The sequence below is a fragment of the Chroicocephalus ridibundus genome, chromosome 2 (genome assembly GCF_963924245.1).
Source record: "Chroicocephalus ridibundus chromosome 2, bChrRid1.1, whole genome shotgun sequence".
Taxonomy (NCBI): Eukaryota; Metazoa; Chordata; class Aves; order Charadriiformes; family Laridae; genus Chroicocephalus; species Chroicocephalus ridibundus.
This window is the reverse complement of record NC_086285.1, coordinates 159,332,533-159,350,044: the sequence shown is the minus strand read 5'-3', so window position 1 is coordinate 159,350,044 and position 17,512 is coordinate 159,332,533. Positions and strand designations below refer to the sequence as shown.

General features: G+C 45.8%; 1 protein-coding gene across 1 annotated transcript in view; it reads left to right on the top strand.

Moving 5' to 3' along the window:
* The first annotated feature begins 14,303 nt into the window (after positions 1-14,303).
* Positions 14,304-17,512, top strand: part of ASAP1 (ArfGAP with SH3 domain, ankyrin repeat and PH domain 1) — a 194,275-nt gene continuing 191,066 nt past the window's right edge. The window contains exon 1 of the mRNA XM_063327537.1: positions 14,304-14,814. The gene's annotated coding sequence lies outside the window, so the exon portion shown is untranslated. The remainder of the gene's footprint in view (positions 14,815-17,512) is intronic.

The following is a 17,512-nucleotide window of genomic DNA, read 5'->3' as shown; positions in this document are numbered from 1 at the left end:
ATCGATTGAGGCATTCTTAATAGCCTTTTTAAAAAAAAAAATAAAAATGAAAACGGATAGTTCCATCAATGCACTATCTTAAATTCAATATTCATCCCAATAGATTTCACTGACAAGTTTCACTTTGCCATGAAACACGGCATTGTGTTAAGGAAGTTGTGGGGGAACTTGTAGGTTTTGGCAGCTGGAGTGAGGGGAAACTGTGGTTTTTAGATTAGAGGAAGGTGTGGGAATCAGGTCTTTGGCTAGCAGTCGGAGCAGTGGGGCTTGCGCACGTTGTCTGTGTGCATTTCTGTGTCAGCCTTCAGAAGGTGTCGCCGGGCGGAGGTGAGCGGGATGCAGAGGCACCGATGGCCATGGTCCTCACCGGGTCGCCGGCTCGCTCCGCAGCAGCGATGGCTCCGTGCCATCCTGACATCCTCGAGATGCTCCCCAACTCTCCCCTGCCCCCCTAACAGAGGCGAAGGATTTCCAGGCACCATCCCATCCCTGTGCCCACATTAATGGCCTGGGGAAAAGAAATTTCCTTTCCCAGCTGGGGCATCTCCATTTACAAGGCTGCCAAGCTCCTGAGGACTGCAACTCTCAGGCAAACATATTTCCAGATATTTTCTGTGGCTGCACTATATATTCTGTGGTTCAGTCTCATGAGATATGCAGGGTTTTCCATGGCAACCACAGAGATAGTTTTCTTCTTAAAGAAACAGCGAGTAACAGAAAATGAGACATTTACACGGATAAAATCAACCAGTTTAAGGACATCAGGAAACCCACCACAACAAACTCCGCTCCCAGGAATGCAGCTCTATCCCCATGAGGAGCAGGGGTAGGGAAAAACGTGTGACATGTTAGTCACAGTCCTGGATGTGCTACGGAAAAAGGCAAATTGAGAGCAAGAGCAGCCAAGCAAATATCTCTCCTGTTTGTGCCTCGCCTGTCTCTGCACCTCCTCACCTCGCCCAGCTAAGTCTGTCCCAGGTCCCTCACCAACTCTCCAGGGTCTGTTTTTAAAGTGCATTCCCACTTATTCGCTTATTTTTTAAAAATGTAGTTTGCCTGTTCTTCCCTATGGCTGCCTGAACACCCATCCAGATTGGCGTCTTGACCACAATCCAAACTGGTCTCCATCTCTTTTCTCCCTCTCTTGCTAACCGTCAATGACCTCCATTGCTCTGTATCTCCTTCAGAGTTCACTTTTTCTATGAAGCTCAATGACCTTCTCTCAGCTGTCATTGCAGCGCCTGAACTATTTATAATGGTCTGTGTAGCACTTTCTCTTTGCTATCCCACATTTTTACTGGGAGATCTTTGGGAAGGCGCCTTTCCACTTTCAGGTGCCAAGCACTCCTGAATTATTCTGCTGCCCAGAGAGGTGGTGGAGTCTCCATCTCTGGAGACACTCAAAACCCGCCTGGACGCGTTCCTGTGCAACCTGCTCTAGGTGAGGTTGGACGGGGGGGTTGGACTAGATGTTCTCCAGAGGTCCCTTCCAACCCCTACCATTCTGTGATTCTGTGATTCTGCCAGCCATTACATGTGCTAGACGTCATTAGAACTGTAATAGAGGAAGTAAATGTTGACAAATTAGAGGGAAATTCAGAAAATGTCAGCAACAACAAGGGACCAAAAGGGTCTAATTTAGGATTACTAAAATATCTAAATATCCTCCCTGAGAAAGGTTGCAGAAAAGGCTTTCCTAAGCCCACAAAGGTATAAGGGGTATACAAACAGAAGGAAAATACACGTTCAGGGTGGAGTTTGGAAAGCAGATAAACTTCAGAGGATGATATTAAGAAGCAAAACCCTAGGAGAAACCTTCCTTCTGGTAATCTCTAGTGGCTTGTGGAGTTACCACAATGGCAGACAGCAGAAATCTCTCCGTTGACGCTTTTCCTTCTTGCCAGTTTAACTGTGTGATTTTGAGCTGTTGTCTCTCACCATCCAGGAGGGACCCACAGCAGCCAGTATAAAGCCTTCTAGGACGGCACGACTTGAACCTCTCCTGTCCAAAGCACTTCTGCTATGCGAAGCAACGACGCACATTGATGCAGAGATCTGTCCCAGATCCACACCTATACCATTATGCTACTGGAGCAAAGATCCTACTGTTTCTCTTTCCTAAGAGCCTTTGTTATGCTGCAAGTCAATGCTTACCCCCCGGGAAGCTCAGGGATGAGGCTCTTTAAAATGATTGACTTGCCTGAAGTGACTTGTCCTCACTAGTGAGAGATGAGGCTTAATCTTGCCAGTTTCTGAGAATGCTCTGCCCAAGGACTTGGCTCTCCATAGCTGACCACGTGGCACAAAGAGCTGGAGTACCTAAACCAAGGGCTGCCACAGCTACACTCCCTTGCGAACACAGCTCTAAATGCACAGTAGCAATCACCCATGTCCCACGGATGCTGAGGATTTGGACCTAAAGCATTCCGGATTTTACCCCTGGGAATTAAAGCTCAGACTCTTGAGGAAGGACCCTTACCAGAATGAGAACTCAACATTTCCATAGGATGCCAAATAATTACCCTCCCTGCATTTTTTTGCCTTCAAAGCATGGGTGTGTTCATATATAAAACCAGTGAAAATCATTTGTTTGATACCAGCCAGAGGATGCGGTCATGGGATGCAGTGACATGGTGCACTCAGCAAATACTACAGAGCGCTTCAGAAAGCAAGTTACACGATTTGCTCTGAGTCGCATGGAAAGAGAGGGCAGGACCAGCAGCAGAGCCCTGGCATCGCAGCTTCCAAATCTGAGCCGTAACCACAAAACTCTCCTTCCTTCCTCCCACGGCCGCTCCTGTGCGGCTTCACTGGGGGAGGGGAAAAAGCAGTCAATGCTGATAAATGGAAAATGAACTCAGTAGCAAAAGCAATTTTGTTTCCAAACTTTTAAACTACAAAGAGTCAAGGGAGGGAAGTGGGTAAACCCATTAAAACAGATAATCTACAGTGTTCTGGTAACTGGGATATACTATAATCTTTATAAGTGAACTGTTTTCCAGCTAGAATATGTGTTCGTCCTCACAAAATGTCTGGAGTAAGAACCACAATAAATTGTTGCAGCTCCTTTGAAGTCCGCCAAGCTTCTGCAAGCTGGGCAGGCTGAGGACCAGCTCTGGAAAACTTTCTCTTCATTTGAATATTAAGAGGGCTAATAAAACAAAGAAGACATGGTAAATTCTGGAAGTTTTTCTTTAGTTGCCAAGGGACAATTTGGACGTGAGCATGTTTTTTAATAGCTCTCTTCACTCTAGTCCGTTAGTCGTGCTTACAGTACCAGTTGCAAAGAGCATCTCCTGCTGCTTTGCAGATTAATTGCCCAATGTTTGCATGAAGTGCTGTGTCAGTGCTAAGTGTTATTACTTCCAGCAGCACCACTCTGCAGCAAATGCAAGCAGCTGCTTTGAGAGGGCCATCGTTGCTTCTGCAATGCCTCCACATTCCTCGAAGCAAGGTCCTGCCCTCTGCTCCAGTAAGTGGCATTTCTCCATAGAGCTCCATTTGCTGTGTAATTGGACCCTATATAATGATCCCCGTGGAACTTATGCAGTCAAGGTGTCTAGCGACACTGATATGTTAAGGTGATGGCTGTTCTATATTCAGTGATGGTGGCACCCTGCAGAGTATCTCCAGCTCCTGATCATAGAAAGCAGGGTTTTAGGGTCAAGAATACCTGCTTCTGAACTCCCGCCAGCAGTGGCTAATGAGAGCCAAAATACAGAGCAATTCATGTATTTTCCCACAGTCCTTGGGACAATTCTGTCTTGTCTGCAGACATCTATATGTGTGCTTTTACAGTAGAAAGTCATAAAAAGCCTTTTTCACTCCTTGCCTGTTTTACTCAAAAGCCAGCTGTCACCACGTCTTACACTCAAGACACGTGATCTGTGATCAGCCTGCCAGGAGACTAGGGGAACAAGAAAGGTTCCCCTTTTTCCAGTTACCTTGAAGTCCTGTTTGCACTGATATCCTGGCAAGACCCTGGGAAGGTGCAGTTCCACTTCTCTCTTGTCATGGCATTATTTAAAAGAACAATCTTGGAAGTTTTCCCTCCTACATATGCTATGAACCAGCCCATGCACATTCATCATCGTTTCCAGGACACGGAGGAGGAGAGTAGAGAGCAGATCAGAATCAGTCTTTGTTTTCTCACCACCTTTATAGCAGCAGTCTTGGAGAAAAGAGGAAGCGGTTCTGAGACCTGAGGTTCCTCTTTATGTTTCTACAGGAATTTCCTATAAAATGGAGTGTGCATTTTCCAAGGAAATGAGTTATACACTCAACACTTGCATTGATAAAATCCTGCAGGGAAGAGAGATGGGAAGGGAACGCTCATAGAAAATATATCCATCCACAGGAAACTTGTATTAATGCAAGGTCACAGCCCATTGCTGGAATACACATGGAAAAAACTTCACATCACTTTTATGCTGCTCACTGAATGATTATATTCCTAAAAGGAGCATTACAGAGAAGATGGAGCCAGACTTCTCAGAGGTGTACTGCAAAGGGACAACAGGCATTTGAAGCTGGCCCTGCTTTGAGAGACATCCAGTGGTCTCTGCCAACCCCAGTTACTCTACGGTGCTATGATATTTAAAAAAGAAATGTATGCTATGTAGAATGTCTATTAAGAGGTGACATGCTTGTTAAAGATGCCTGATTTTTTGCAGTACTTAGATTCTATTTAAAGTTGTCAGTATCTCCCCAAAATTTCCCCTGAAATTTTCTCCTTTTAGCTCAAAATTTCCCTGGTTTTCTTCAGAACTCAAAATGAATCAGCACTCTCTGCATAAGAGCATAAGCTCATTAGAAATACCCTGCTGTGTCAGATCCATCATCCATCTATTCCACCAGTGACAGCAGGAGATGCTATTTAGGGAGAACACACAAGCCCAGATGATACTATCTGTGGTTTATTTCCCTCACGCTCCCTCAGCATTGACACTCACTGGAAAAGGGATGTTCAAGTTCCCTGTGGTTGCTGTTCATGGCCTGTTTCACAGTCTCCCGTAGCAGCAATGCCAGAAGTTCAGTACACCATATGTAAAACTATGTGTTTTTAAAAGATCCTCTACCGGTTTCAGTGAGTGTCGGGTAGTTTCAGTATTGTGGGATGTGGTCAGTAACCATACTACAGTCACACTGCCCACCACCTTCCTGAGGGTGTCAATCCCAATCATATCCCCCCTTCAGCTTTCTCTCCATCCAGAAGAGACCCAGCCTTTCCAGTGCCTCCTCATAAGGCAGCTTCTCCAATCCCTAGATTATTTTGGTCATCTTCCTCATCACTTCCCCGAACTCTTTATTGTCTTGAGATGTAGAAACCAGGATCACACACAAGATTCAGAGCATGGCAGCAAAATGACTCTTCGTCATGACTGTAATATCCTTCCTGATGAGCACCAGCATTGTATTGACTTTCTTCCATTACACTTAACATTAAGTCAACAATTTCAGAGAACTGCCAATGATGGCTCCAAGATCTCTTTCTTGAGTTGTAACAGCATCTTTACTTTTTTTGTTACAAAAAATCCATACAGATATGTAAGAGCGAGAAAGCTCTGTGAGTAGGTGGTGTAAAATCAGGAGTACCTAAAAATACTTAACTCATTTTTAAATAATGACCTAATAAGCTAAATAATTAAAAATAACTACCTTAGGACTACAATAAAAATAAAGCTTAGCTGGACATTCTTAACTCTGTCCAGTGTCGGTAAATAAGATGGCTTGGTCTTTACCTACATTATCACGTACCTCTCAAGCAATACATTTGTCCCATTCCTGGAGCTCAGTTTGAGTTTCCTTGCAGAGTCGCATTTCATTCTATGTACATTTTCCTTGGAAATTTTCTCATGCTTTGCTTTCTTACACTCTTTAGAAGAAATTATGCAGTTGCTGTAAAGCTGCCCAAAGTATCAACATTAGTGTGGCTTGTTATAGCTAGATACATGCATTTTACCTGGACAGTAGTGCTATTCCTGTCATACTTTTCCCCCTTGCATGTCCAGCACGTAAGCGTGATGGACCTCTTTCTCCTACAGAGTTTCCATACATTAAATGTTTGTCAAGAGTTACACTGGAAGAAGATAGAACATACCTTTGAGGTGCACAGATCCACTCCGGGACTAATCCAAAGAAGGGTGGCCGTCTGGGTGAAAAACTGATGAACAGTAATCATAGAGTCCAATAACATGCCTTGAACGCTAGTACATTTGTAAGAAAAATGTAGGCTAATAATCAGATAATCGACTATTATGACAACGAACATAGCGAAAAAAGAGTAGGAAAAACTCTACTGAGCAGTATCTGAATCTAAACTAAAGTAATATGTTTACTATTTTGTGTTTATGTCATCAGTCAGTCACACCAGCCTGCTGCCTGTGCAGGAGATGTTAATTCTCAGTGTTTGGTACCTGCTGAGTTCTGAGCTATAATTGTGCTGTCTGAATTCTTTAGGGACTTTTATTTTTTCATGGCCTACAATTATGAAACATTTGCTCTAAAGAGCTCTTAGTAGCTTTTCACATTGCTGCCTCTTTTATTGCGATAAAATGGGAACATACACAACCTAAGGCTAAATGCTGCTCTGCACTGGACAACAGATAAGTTACTATGGAGAAAGCCTTGTGTGCAACTCATTTCAAAATCTGCCTCCAGGTCCTGAACACAAACTAAAATATTCTTATACTGACTTATCAGCTTGCAGACTGAAAATGAAGGTGGGGGTAGGGCAGATTCATCCATCCTGGGGTTCAAGCACCTCTCAAAGCATTGCTGGTGCTGCAAACCTGAAGGTTGGGCTGCCACACCATGATGAAGAGACACAGGAAACAACAAAAAATAGAAAACTCCATGGACTTCAGCACCAATGAGAACATCCAAGTGTTTTATAACCCAACTTTGTTCCTTCTCTGAGAAAGTCCACGTCACTCCTGCACTGGCAGCAAGCTGGTGTGGGACAACATTTCCCCAGTGCTGCTACATGGAAGCATTCAAAGCAAAGACCTGGGGGTGGGGGCCACTGAGGGTCCCTAAACCCATACTCCCACTCCCGGTAAACTCTGAAGTTGCCTTGGTAGGGAATGACTCTGTGACATGTCAGCAATGGAAAGCACACGCCCAAATTCGCCAAGAGACCAGAACAGAGGAGGAATCACATGCGATTGCTGCTAATTATGCCTCTGATGACAAGTCTGAGAAAGATCTCAGATAACACAGTGGCATTTAAACCCCTGATGAGGAATCACTTGGTTCTGGCAGAGTCTGAACTCCCAGCCTATCCCTCACCCGTGCCAAACGTTGAACTAATGCCTCTGCCCCGATGAGGGAAATCTCCCTCCAGAACTCCATTTTTTAAAGACCTTGTCTTCACTAAATAAGACATTTTTCTTTTCCATGCACTGAATGGCTTTCCCAGACATACACAGAATGCGAAGGCTGATCCTAGAAATCGAGCTGTGCTGGAGAAGGCGTGCGGAGCCAGAGGATTTAGGACCCTGAGGCTCCGACACAGGCTGCAGTGAGGCCACCTGAAAGCAATTAGCTCTTGCCTGAGCTAGGATGTACCCTCCTCTGCCTCTGAAATCACTGTGGCCAGGCCTGCCTCTGCTGCCCTTATGGTAACTAGCTTTAAAAAAAGATGATAATAGCCAGATTAGCATATTGACATCATAAACCCAGCTACATGTGAATTAAGTGAATCCATTCTCAAGCTGTGAAGTTATTTAGTCTGAACGGTACCAGCAAGGAGAGGAAATATTTATTTTTTTTATGATGTCAGGATCAAGACCTGGAGTGGCTGCGGCGGGTGCTGCTGCTGCCATAAGAGTCGGTGATTAAAACAAGATGATGTTTATCCAGCGCCAGCACTGAAACAAGCTGTTTAAAAGGGAAGTTTGTTTACAGCACAGTAGTACCTAGACTTCCCCTGAACGTACTCCCTCTTCCAGAACACATCTGCTCTGCAAAGTGCAGAGCTGCTTGAAAGCAGCTCAACATGGGGGCTATGCTGCTCGGTGAGGACAACCAGCCTGCTTGACCCTAACATCCTTCCTTCCTCTCCATTTAGCAAAATCCTAACATCAAACCAGAAAGAGAATGACTGTGGCTACCTTTTCAGAGGTGGTGTGGTATGAGGATATTTGTTTTTCCTCTCCCAGCGAATTCCAGATGTCAGAGATTGCCAATGGATGGAGATGTCAAACAGTAGCAGGAATAGTCACACGGAAGGAGTCACACATCCACCCCTGGTGTTGGGAGAGAAATTCTTTGTGGAGCTGCAGCTCCAGGATGACTTAGAGATGTTATACCAAGAATGCCAAGGCAACCGTTGCAGTCTCCTACAGCTCAAGCAGAAAAAGCTTTAGAAACGGTATGGTACTTGAAGATCAAGGCACAGTCAATGATGCTACTACAGTCTACATCTGGTGGAGACCTGGTCACACATCAGCGATGTTTCCTGGCCCTTCTCTTGGTTCAAGGAAAGCTCTCATCAGCTCAGCTTCACACACCTTTCTGAGCCTGCATGCCTCCGTTTTTTGCAGCGTAGTCTGTACATTGCTCAGTTTATGCTGTTTGTAACCTTGCAAGGAGACCAGGACAGCAACCGCCTCAAGAACTGCAACTCCATCTTCCACATTCAGCTTGTTCTCTATATTTCAGTTCCATCAGCTTTCAGTAGTATGACATGACAATAGCCATCATAAGGGAGACCATCATCCTTGTTTGTCTTTGCTGGGAGAAACATCTCTTGATCCATGGGCTGGCTACTGCTGTAGTAGAGCTAACAGTATAGCAAATAGCTTGTACTCCATTTCCTTCAAGTTCATTCTGTTCTCATGAGGAAAACCCTTTGTGTCTTCGATTAAACACCAGTCTGTGCCTTGCCATTCATGGACATGCAAAAACAAGTGATGTTATTGCACAAGCCCACATCATGCTCAGCCACGGACACTGTTCTAGTTCATTTGGAAAAGCATACACCACATCTGGCAAGACTGGTATTCCTTTTATTAAAAACAATGAGCTACATTTTGGTCTGACTCCTGTTTTGCTAAAGCTGTGCAGCTGTTAAATATAATGCATGTGAGTATTAAATAGTGCTTTCTCTGTGCTCATGTGAGCACACGCATGTGGGGAATTGGCAAGTCCTCCTCTCTTAAAAGACAAAAGGGAAGCATTTGAGCTTGGGACAACACAAGAAGAACTTGGACAACTGGATGAATTCATGAGCAAGAGGGAAGTTCTCTCTGCTGTGGTGTGAAGCGTGGCCAAATAGCCTTGGGCAGACTCGTCACACACACAGAGGGAAAAACAATCCATCACTTCTTGCCTCAGCCATAAGTTTCATCTGGCAAAATAACTTTCACCAAATAAAATAACTCCTGATGCTGTTCTGTATAACCAGACCACAGAAAGGTTACCCTCAGAAACAACATCTGACACCAGGTGGTGCATGAGATAAGCAAAATGCTGGTAGAAGACACCCCACATCTGCCTTAGAAACCTTATAGCCCCACTGCAGCTCTTCCTGGCAACAGTGGACTCCAAAATAAACTATGCTGAACATGAGGAAAGATTCTCCAAGGTTGAGCAATACTCCCTGTCCATTGCAGTCACATTCAACATCTGCCAGGGTCCTCACCAGGCTACTGCAGTGCACCTTGCTGTAGGAGAAGCAGGACTTGGGTTACCTCGACCCCAGGACTGCTTTGCTGGTCAAGTCCTCTTTGACTGACAGCTATACTGGCAAAGTTACCTTTATGTTAGTATAATAAAACTAATCCTTTGAGGCAAACAGCCTTTACCCTTAAAAAAAAAGATTTTTCCAGTAAGACCATCTATAACAGGGACCAGGAGAGCAGCATTGTTACCGCCAATCCTCCACACCCAGCCCTGATGTGACTAAGCAGACAGAAAGGCATCATGGAGATAGAGTTCACCTGGGATGTGCTTCCATTGGAGTAAAGCCCCAGGGAAAATGTTGGGGCTATACCACTCTCAGGCCAACATAACTGAAAGAAAAAGCACATCAGTGCTGTGCTTTCTGAAGTCCCACTGAAATATGAATACGAATCTTTATCCTCCCTGCAAGTAGACGTGCAGTCTTTCTCTTCTGCTCCCCTCTTCGCGGGCCACTATTTGATTTCTTTGCTTGAAATAAAGTCGAGGATAACACCGGGGGCAATATATTCCATAAAGATGGGGCCTGCTGTCTTCGCTGCTCTGCAGTTCCCTGGCCTGGGACATTATCAGAAAATACCGAATTATAGACATGGACTTGAGAATCTAAGCATGACATTTTTAAAGAGAACCAAGTTCCTAGCCCAAGCCGCTGAAAAAAAAAATGCACATGTGAACCTCTTTCCCTGGGCTGAGTCCTGTAATCAGAAGGGATATTTTCTCCTACTTTAACCTCATTGCAGTTAAATCTTAAGTGACATTTGGCACCTTAATCATGACATCTAACATAAATGTCAATGCTGTTAATTCTTTCTGTGTTGTCCAAACTAACAGAAACCTCACAGTAACTGTTATTATCATGGACATATTCCACAGCACCCACTTGCTTCTCATTGCATTTGCACATCCAGAATCGCCACCTCCCCCAGATCTTTGCGGTGTTGCCATGAGCCTGCAGTAAAAAAATACTGCACTCAACAGAAGAGGAAAGCAAAATATTTAGGGCAGCTTAGAATAAATCAAAATGAAATAAGACTTTGTTTGGCAGCCACTTTTTTTTTTTTAAATTAATTCTGTGAAGGAAAAAAGAAAAATCCTTAATGTTTAAGATTTTGCTCAGTCTGTGATCTGCCGCTTAAGTGAGCTCGGTAATGCAGGTGTTTTGATGGAGAAACTAGGTCAAGTTTCTCTGAGATGTGGGCAAGGCCTCAGATGTTATTTAGCATCGTAGGAGTCTATGGTATTTCCAGGCACTGCGGTGAGGAGAGGACACAGAGGCAGAGACGTTCTCACGTGGGTACCACTGGGGAAAGGCTCCACAGACCTTTAATTTGCATCTCTCTCCTCCCCATCCCTGGGAAATCAGCTGCTGAGAACTGAGGCGAGGTGCCCTCCCAAAAGAGCTGATTTGCATCTAGCAAAGAGCAATAGAAAATGAAGGAAGCTTTCACTAGTTCTCTGTTTGGGTTTCCTGTGCCACCTGTTTTATCCAAAAAATAAGTGCAGCATGTAAAGCACCACAGAGCCCACAGTGAGATGAAAACCAGCTTCCTCAAAATGAGTCCAGATACATCAGATGGGGCACCAACCAGACAGGGCTACTTCCTCCATCAGAGGCATCTGCCTCTCCCCCGATGGCTAGCAGATCATCATGATGCCATCTAGGACCTGGACTCATCCTGCATGGACGCAGGGCATCACTTAGAAACCATCCCTGCCATCTTGAGCCCAACCAGAAACCACCCTGCTTCACCTTGAATGGGAAACCGCGTCATGCTGGGAGCAGGAGAGGTCCCGGTGGTGTTTCTGTCAGGCTGCACACCCTGGCCATGGCCAAAAAGAAAACACATTGAGCCCTGTGGTTGTGCAGCAACCTGATTTCCTGATCTTTTCTGATCTCCTCCCTTTCCACTTATCTGGTTACTTTCAGAGTAGAGCAGGCTAGTTAAGCACTCATGTCCAGGTTTCACCCTGGCATGGAGGCAGGCGGACAGCAGAAGGCACCAGTGCTGCTCCACAGTCCAAACACAACCACCATCTTCTGCTTTTCTCATCTGTAGGTGACACCAGAATACAGCATCCCAGCCATCTGACCAGACCATGCAAGTGCGGCATGTCACATCCTGACACAGATGTCAAATGTGTCAACAAGAGCAGTTCCCCGGGGAACATGAGCTAGAGGACACCAAGTGCTGGACCATGACAATTAAAAGATGGAGGAGCAAACTGTCTGCCAGTCGGGCCAAAGACCCTTCATATTAGGTCACGGCTACTACCCCAGTGGTCTGACATTTCCAATCTATTTCAGGTGGCAATTGAAGGATCTGCTCTTGCTTCAGCAGCCTCTCTATTCACGACTCGCTGACCCAGCTCTGCTGGTGATAAAACATTTCCAGACAAAAGCTCCTTCTTGACTCAACCCCCCTGACAGGAAAACAGAATGAGCCTGTAAGCATGACCCTTTGCATCCACGTGGCACATGACTCACCTTCTTCACAGATCTCTTTCCCAGAATAAGTATGAGGGAAAAAAAAAGGAAGTACAGCAAGAAGAAAACATCAGAAACACAGCAGGAAAATAAGCAAGTGCCTAAGACGTAAAAACAACTGCTACAGACAGTTCTACAAATCTTCATTAGAATATCATCACACAAGGTTATTGTGAAGAAGCCTTGGAAATACGGACCACAGCACAGTGCAGTGAGAGTTACTGTTTCCAAGAGGACAGTGAATCTCAGCATACAGGAAACTGCTATTAGTGAGATAACTGTCAGGCCACATTCACGCTGCAAACATCTTCATGACCTGCAAAAAGCATCCAAGGGAGAGGGTAAATGAGCTTCCAAGCTTTGTGTCACTGCAACTTATATCCTGCTAGTAGCTAAGTGAAACTCAGCTGAATACCTCTGCCGAGCCCCAGCTCACTGCCTGCAGCAGTCATGAAGAACAATATCTCACCAGTACTGTTGCTGATAGTGTCATGGTTTAATCCCAGCCAGTAACTAGGAGCACACAGACACTCACTCACACCCCCCATTTGGGATGGGGGAGAGAATCGGAAGAGTAAAAGTGAGAAAAAACTTGTGGGTTGAGATAAAGGCAGTTTAATAGGTAGACCAAAGGCACACACAAGCAAAGCAAAACAAGGAATTAATTTATTGCTTCCCTTTGGCAGGCAGGTGTTCAGCCATCTCCAGGAGAGCAGGGCTCCATCACGCGTAATGGTTACTTGGGAAGACAAAGACCGTAACTCTGAATTTGCCCCCTCTTCCTTCTTCCCCCAGCTTTATATGCTAAGCAGACATCATATGGTATGGAATATCCCTTTGGTCAGTTGGGGTCAGCTGCCCCGGCTGTGTCTCCTCCCAGCTTCTTGCGCACCCCCAGCCTGCTCACTGGTGAGGCGGTACGAGGAGCAGAAAAGTCCTTGACTGCTCAGCAACAACCAAAACCATCAGTGCGCTATTGACATTGCTCTGGTACCATATCCAAAACACAGCCCCACAAGCAAGAAAGTTAACTCCATCCTAGCTGAAACCATGACAGACAGTAAATTAAAATTTGGCTCCTGGTTTAGCCAGGACAGGAAGAGTGGGATTCATCTGAAGAGACGAAGGTAACTAAAATATAGAGAAGTGCATCTTGTCTCATCACTGAGTCTCTTCTAGTAATGAAATAAGAGGAGCAGACACTTGGTGGTGATAATTCACCCATCCTAAAGCAGGCAGCAGATGTAGAGGAGCTCAGAGGGCTGATGCTTCCCCATTGGCAATGCAGGGAGGACACTGGACAAGCTCAGGTGCAGATGTCAAACAGGAGGGGACAATTCCCATTCCCACATGCTGGCATATGTTGCAATACAGCTCGTCCATGAGACAACTGACCCCCAGCTCCAGGTCTGGTGATTCCCTGAATGAAGCCAGCCAACAGATTTCCATTTCCAAAGTCACCAAAGAATTGGGGGAATTGAAATATGTTACCAGACTAGTCGGATTTGGTCTGATTTCATAATTTCCTAATTTTTCTGACACCTGAAGATTTTTCATTATTTTATTTCTTGAAGAAATGGGCTTTCCTCCCCTTTGCTGAGGCTGGTATGGGACACCCATCCAAATTCTGACATGAAAACAACATGGATGAAAGAAAAATCGGTGGAAAGACATGGAGGGGAAAGAAAAGACTGTTGAGAAAAACAGCAAAACAAAACAGCCTTGGCAGCCCTGAGCTTTTCACACTTGTGTTTGCAAAGATAAATTCCCTGGTCAATTCTGGAGTGCTGAATACATGGAAAGGGCCCTTTTTATCCCATATGAGAACTAAGTCCAAATAAATGCCAGCTGTCCCTTATGTGAGGCCCCCCCTCCTTGCTCCCTCTCTGAGGAGTCTGTATTGAGCAAACTTGCTCTCCCGCTGAGATCCTTTGGGAAGCCCAGTGAGGGGGGCAGAGAAGACCTCTGGTGCTATCACAAAGGCAGAATATGTTGTATTTATGCCCTCAAGGAGAACTACTCACTAGATACCATCCCTGCTCCCCAAAGGAAGCAACAGCTTTTCCGCTAACGCTGCTGCCATGTGGTTTGTGCTGAAATCCCGAAGCCTCCTCCTCCGGCAGCTGAGCAGACAAACCGCAGGCCAGCCACTTTCCCTGTGTTTCAGTTTTCCTCTTAGCAGAGGGGATAATAAAATTACCCAGCACTCAGGAATGCTGTAGCTTTAATTCATTAATATCTATAAGGAGCTTAGAGATCCTCCACCATAAGGGGCTCTGGAAACGCCAACAGAAATGCTTTGCATCCCATTGCTGTTCTCCGACTTTCAAAATTTCCCGACTGAATCCACCCATTCAAGTCATTTGAGTTCTGAATTTCCTGACTCGGCAAACTCGAATCAGCTTTTCACCATGATCCCAGGAGCGAAAACGTGCTCTTTGTCAGCGGGAGGAATCGGGGAGCAGCACTAGGCGGGCTGTGTGCCGCCCGAGCCAGCCGCAGCTCGGGCACCTGCTGGCACTCACGAGTCTGAATGCACTGAATGCACGCGGAGATGCTGGTTTTGCAAACAAATGGATTTTGTAAATCCTGTTAACGTTTCTGTCTGTAAGAGCTTCCCAGCAGAAAAGGAGCGTGTCCACGTGAGTATCGGATCCACTTACCCTTATAGATTTTAGAATAGTAGCTTCATTTGACTCAGGCTGGAGATACAAATAGATTCATCGTAGAGTGGGCACCCTAGCTGTGTTTGTGAGAATGGTGGCTTTCAGGAAATTAAATTTTAGATTAGCTGTTCTAAGCTGCAAGAAGGGGAGAGATGCGTGCCTCTAAAGACACACCGGCTCTGGAGGGCTCAGTTCAGCCACGCTCCAGCAAAATAACCAGTTGGGAGATAACACAGGGGCTGCGTGCGCAAACTGCTTTTTTTGCTCTCTCTCTCTCTCAATCACAGGATTTTATTCCAAAAAAGTTGCTGGAATGTTTTGTTCTCGTAAGGTTTAAGCAGCTTAGGCAGGGAAAAATTGCATAACCCCTTTGCTACGTAAGCTTCAGCGTTTGACATGCACTGAACTCCTTCTGCTCCGCGCATATACAGTCACCCTTTGCACGGGATGGGAGTAAACAAGGAAGCTGACTCTGATAAGAAGGGGAAAAGGGTCCTGGGAGCTGCTGTGGTGAATACAGGAGAAATGGGGAGGGGCAGCAGCAGCACAGCCTGTCTGTCAGCACTTTACACACAAAATCGCTGAAATCCACCCATTCACCAAAGCAGGGAGACTGCCACGGGGCAGGGCACACACATGCCACACACCTGGCTGCGCGCGTTTGTCACCCACCAAATGCACAAGCTGTCCCGAATTGACACAAAATACACAGCAAAACAAGGCAAAAATGGAAAGCGGAGATATTTACCAGGCTCCAGCAATCGCAGCAGGGCACTCTTTGTCGCCCCTGGAAGTGGCTTTTCATGGCTTCATAGTCAGCCTTCATCAGTGGGCTTAAGCATGGCCATGGTTTGGGAGGGGGAGGAGGTGGGAACTGCTAAAAAACTCGCCCTTTTGTGTATTTGTGAAGGGACCCTCATACCGGTAGGTATGGAGGTGCTCAGGCAGGGAGGTGGCAGTCCGGCCGTGACCCCGCCGCCTGAGTGCAAAGGAGATTAGCAGAAGTTGCATTAGAAGTTGGTGTCCAACAGGCTGAAGCTGGCTCTCAGGCTCGTCTCTCTTTAGACAGACTTAATAATGGCCCCGTTCTTCACCGCATTGCTGTGATCATCAGTTATCGGATGCTAGAAACCCGCTGTATACTGTAAAATCCTAGCTGTTGTTATCGGAATTTATTGTGTGGGCAATTAACATAGGCAATCCCATTACCGCTGATGGGATTTATCTGAGTAAATCTCACATGTGTTATTCTCCTAGAAAAACAAGCGATCAACTTTTTGGCTTGGCCTAAGTTCCCAAAGATAAATGTATTCATTCATTTATTACTAACTACACAGCTTGTGGCCATGTGGTGTGAGTATAAACAAGCTGAACAAATGTCTAGTATGGGAAGGAATAAAATGTTAATGCAAAAAATTGATTTGGTGATCTCTTTGCAGCCAGTGAGATGGGTATTTCATTGCCAGGTCTGACTATGTAAAATAGTAATTGTGTGATTAGCGCTTAATGACTGGAGTTTGTTTCTTTTCATCCCAATCATTAAAGCCATGTTGATCTGCTCAGAACACATCGATAATTTCTGAATATATCAGCAAGCAAATCAGAAACCACAACAGCCTGCTCGGGCCCTGTTTATTTCTCTGCATTGACATGCAGTAGACCTTGCCAGACAAAGATGTCTCCAGCAGAGTAGGGCAGAGGACAAAGAACATGGAGATGGGGCAGTACCCGAGCTGTTACCCCTCAGAAATACCAAGTCACGAGACTACACCCATCCAGAGGAGGACGATGGTGGCGATGCTGCTGTTAAAGCTGGGGGACGGTGGTGTAGGCAGCCGCAGAGCACACACAGCAGGCCCTGCTTGCTGCACGCTACACACAGCTGACACCCCTGCCTACAAACGTTAACTGCATGAGAGTGCTGCAGCAAATCCCCACCTGCGCAAGACCCAAAACACTTCTCCAAACCATTCTTGGCCACAAAAGACTTGCTTTGCGTCGTGGTTTCCTGCTTCACTCCCACATTACCTTCTGCGGCGGTACAAAGCCTGCAGAGCAAGGCTGCACTCCATGCAGAGCCCCGTGTCTCTCTGCGCCCTGCCTTTTAGCACAGCTACAGCTATTGTTTTGCTTTTGACTATGTCTGTAGCACTTCCCAGCCCTGGGAGACCTGACCTTTCACCACCTCTCATGCTGCTACAAGTGGTGGTGTTGAGTACCATGGCTGGGATTTTCAAAGGTGTGTAAGGGGGTTAGGTGCCTACCTCCTGAGGTTTTTCAGGAAGAGAGGAAGGCTAATTCCTCTAGTTATGCCCACTTGTAAGAAGAGAGGCTCTCTGGACACAGCATGCAGCAAGGACACTGTCAGGCATACTGCGAACTGGCCTGTGTGAGCACACTTATGTCCCTGCTCATCACTTGGCCCCGGGCAAGATACATGTAGGCTTTGCGCCAAAATCACTGCAGAGATTCTTGTTCTTGTTCTGCGGGAGGAAAATCCCAAAACAGAACAAGCTACAGATATGGATAAATATTCATCTGGCATTCAAGAGAAATGCATAGATGCAGCTTGAGTTGGTTTCCATCTGTTAGTGATGATCCCAAGCGCTGTTACTGGAAGCAGAACCCAACCGGCTAATTCCTCCCTATTGCATTACACCTCCAAAGCTGAAGC